Below are 4,679 nucleotides of genomic sequence, written 5' to 3'. Positions count from 1 at the left end.
GCGAAGAGGGCGCCCCGTCGGTTTGTGAAGACGCGCGCCCGCCTTCTTCTGGTTCGCCGATGACTAACAGTTGATGTGAACTGGGATTCTTTTGCTTGATTTTTGTGCATCCGCATAGTCATCACCTTAGAATATAAATAGACGCTTGGGAGCAACCTAACAGAGGCAGAGCTACTTTTGAACAAACTAATCAACAGCAACCATAGGAGGCATACATACATGATAACAACTAGTCAACATTAACCGTAAGAGGCAGACCTACTCAGTAGCAGCCTGTCAACACTAACCATACGAGGCAGATAAAGGACTGGTCAGCGCCAATGCCAACAAACCAAACCAGTGAAACACAAATGGCATACTACAAGTAGTTTTTATGTAGTTTTATTTAGTCCGCTTTTGCCATGTAACAGCAACGTTGAGGTCTCTTTATTTCTCATTTTTTTTCTTAGAAAAGGAGGAAGGACCCCGTCCTCTGCATCTGGATGATGCATACAACCATTTTATTAATTATTGACACAAGACCTTACAAAGTCATACAACGGTAAGACCAAATCCACCATCTACGCAACATCTATCGCTATTCTTATCTATTTGATGAAAGGGCGCTGATAGTCTGAGCCTAATACCAAACAGACCTTACAGCCAAACCTAATATCTAAGACCTGAGGTCCCAACCGGGACGCCTGCCGGGTATGGGCACCCACCAGTTCGGCGTGCTCCTCAACCAGGACGTCTGCCGGGTATGAGGCTGCCGCAGCCACCTGCCACCAATCCATCTTCAGAGTTGTACTGCTGCATCTACCTTGCCCGGTCTAGCTGCCGCCGACGCCAACACGACGCCAGACAACGTCACCCTCCTGCGCGAGTTCATCTCCGCGCATCGGGCGCCGAGTCTCCATTGCGCCACGCCAACGAGATCCGTCGTCATCAATGGGCAAGATGAAACACCGCTCCTCCTCTTGTCGCCTCCAACCAGCACTTGGTCCAAAACGATGCCCCCAGGAGGAAGAACGACACTGAAGGCACCGTCATTGTCCGATCCGGTAGACCCAAATCTAGAGTTTCCCCTGGAACTTCCCGACCAGGTTGACGTGACCTGCACCAACAATGCCTCGGGAAGGGAATGATGTCCGAGACACCGCCATCGTCCGCCAAGACCGCAATCAGGCGCGAATTTCACCGGAAGCCACGTCGTCCTGATCTTGCGACTGGCTGGAACCGAGCGGAACCTCGCCACGAAGACGTACGTCGCCGTCGGTACTCCAGTGGAGATCCGGCATCTCCTAACCGGCCCCTCCACGCGCCGCCGGTCGGCCGAAGGCCTCCACGCGGCGGATCCGATCGGGGCGTTGGATCCCTAGTCACCACCGTCACCATCTCCGACCAGAACAGCCCACCCCGCCGGATGGGGCGCTGCCACCGCCGCCGTCCATCTCAGGGCCGCCACTCCGCCGGCTATGGTGCTTCGGCCACCGCCGCACGGCCTGGGGTCACCGCCCTAGCTGCCGCCTTCGGATCGCACGAGAGGAGCCGCTTGCTGCCTCAGATGAGATCTCATGTCTTGTGCATTTCCACTGGAAACATAAATCCTCCCCTAACAACTACAGTACTATCTGGAGGTTACAACTTCAACAGAAGGAACGGCTACAATGTGCAGTCATTACACTTTAACAACATGATGGATAGATATTTAGATATGATTTGTGTAATTTGAAGATGTTAGATTTAGTAAAAGGAATTATGCACCTGGCAACTCTAGCTGATAGGCAGGCACTGGGGCACTAGAAATTAGTAAAGGAATTGGTTTTTATTTTATCTGGTTTTCCCTCAAGGAACTTGAACTGGCCACGAAATTATTATATGTTTGCAATTTCCTACGGTATCTCCCAGCTTGATACTATACAGTTGTCATCTATTATTATTATTATTATTATTATTATTATTATTATTATTATTATTATTATTATTATATATAAAATGTACTTGACGGGTTAAACAGAAGAAAGAGAATTATGCTAAAAAATTCCATGTTAATCTGAAAATATTGACCTGAATCTGATAGATAACCTATTATTTTTAATCTTTAACCGTTTGATCTGCGTACCATAATATGGTGGGTCCAAACCAAGTTGACACGCTTATACATCCATGCCCATGATTACATCTCTCACATGCATGCACGTCGAAGAAAAAAAGACCCACCAAAAAAGGAACCAACTTGGTCACGTATACTATTGCATGCACGTAAATAAACAACCGCTAATCTATAAAATAAGTCACGTGATGCACTCCAGAAAAAAAGAGTAGGTAAAGGAAAAAAATATTCCACCTAAAAAAACCATCCTGGTCACGTTTACTCATCCATGAACCTAGAAAAAACTAACCTCTAACCTAAAAAATCGTGACCAATTTGGCCAGCTTTAGCCCATGCATGCACGTCACCCAAAAATAAACCTCATGCATGGCCGTCAAGGAAAAAAAGATCTGTCACCTAAAAAAGAAACCAACTTCCACGTTAGCTACCTCTTCTATATATATACTCCATCCACTCCTAAATATTAATCATTTTAGAGAGTACGATATGGACTACATATGAAACGAAATGAGTGAATCTACACTCTAAATTACGTCTATATACATCCGTATGTAGTCTATATTGAAATCTGTAAGAAGACATATATTTAGGAGTGGAGGGAATATTTTGCATGCATGCAGATTTTTTTTTAACATGCATGTACGTCAAATAAAAAAGATATCTCACCTGGAGAAAATAGCCAACATAACAACGATTTACCTCTTCCAAATATTCCCGCATGCAGAATTGTTTGGACAGTGATCTCGCATACGTGATCGACTCCACAAGAAAAGAATGAAACAAAGATCCATCGGTGATTGACTGTCCCAAGTTTTCATCAACATTTTCCCACATAAAAAAATTTCATCAACAGATGGTGCTCGACTTCTTCGGCAAATCTACTTCTATCAATACACCCACATACATAAGGCATCGGAAGATAAATTAAAAATCACAGATGCCTCATGTCACGGACGCTTTCGTGGTCGGCGTGCTAACAATATCTTCCGTCCTATGAGTCACGACAACCAATAGCACCACCAGAGTGTACTATGTCTACGAGCCATGTACATGTTAGGAACCAGCATCGACTAAGCGTGTGACTAGCATCGAGGCCCGCAAGTTAGCAAAGGCACGCAGAGCACTCCAAAAAAAAGATAAATAGGCTAGAAAATCACATAAAAATTAGAGACATCCGACGATTTAATTTATGGACTAAAATACGAGAGCAGTTAAATTTGTTTTAAGTGGAAAATTACCAACCAATTTCGTTATAAAAGAAAATGTTTCACTCAAGTTTGCCTACGATAAAGAGAACTGGCGTGGGAACAACTAGCTCTGAATTGTTCTCTCTCAAAAAAAAAAACAGTGTGGACCTTTGACCATACGATAGAAAAAACAATAGCGTGACATTCCCATACGATAGAAAAAAACAAGAAACATAGGACTCTCCCTAGAAACAGCTAGCATGGACCCTTTCCTCAAAAGAAAAAAACTAGCATGGAACTACATGGAAAAATAAAACATCGTTGTACTAGGATGTGCTGGTAATTAGTGTGGGTCTCTTACCTCCAAAATAATTAGTGTGGGTCTCCATGCAATGAAAAAAAATAGAGAGCATGGGACTAGGACGTGATGGCAAAAGAAACTAGGTACTACGTGGGCTGATACCATGATGTATATGCATGCATGTATTCTCCCATGAAATATGGACCCATGGAAAAAAGTAAGCAGGCATCATGTTTCATTATTCCTTGGGCCCTATTGCCTATTAAAAGCTACATGTTTGTTCCGTCGAGCAGAACGACCAAACTAAAAGTACGCGCTCAAGAAGCTAAACTGGAGTCGGCTGTGACAAGTCCAAAACCAATTAAGAAGATCTGACTAATTAAGCCTGCATCCTTTATTCTTGTGACATATTCAATGACATATTCAATGCGAAAGTATTTTCCAAGCAAAGAATGATGCAATACACAGTTCGGCCCCATGGGGGTTGAAAGGCAAATTACGTAGTGTTAGCAACGATCACAAGTTGAAGCATATGCTTGATCTATTCTAAACTCATCCATGACTCACATCATTCTATCTTCTCCTTGCATGTACATGCCTTGCTTTCAGTTTTTAGTTAAGAGGGCACATGGGAAAAGGTTGATATGCAATGCCTACTCGAATCACATGTTTACGCACCAACATGAACTTCCCATTCATAGACAAAACAAATAAAGGTGTAATCATAGGTAAAAAATAAATCCTTTTTCGAGGGAAAACTATTGTTTTCTACCACATGATACCTAAAAAATGAGATGAAAGGAGAATGAGCATGAGCAAAAAAAATATAGGTTCCCGCTTGAGTAATTAATGATGGACTTACCAGACATAAAGTTGATTGGTTCCACAAATATTTATTATGATTAACCTTGGCTTATTCCGTTGCAAATGGCGGCAAACTATGGTGGCTCATGCTATATGGAGCAGGATCAAGTGACATAGGAAGATAAAGTGAAACATCGATGGATCACGGAGTAATCATCGAAAGATAAAGTTTCCATAGTATTGCTTCATGTATGCATAATGGTGTGATGCCGCCAATAAATAAGTCCGCTTT

Source organism: Triticum aestivum, chromosome 6B, assembly GCF_018294505.1.
Source record: "Triticum aestivum cultivar Chinese Spring chromosome 6B, IWGSC CS RefSeq v2.1, whole genome shotgun sequence".
Taxonomy (NCBI): Eukaryota; Viridiplantae; Streptophyta; class Magnoliopsida; order Poales; family Poaceae; genus Triticum; species Triticum aestivum.
The sequence above is the reverse complement of the archived record's forward strand: the minus strand, read 5'-3'. Positions refer to the sequence as shown.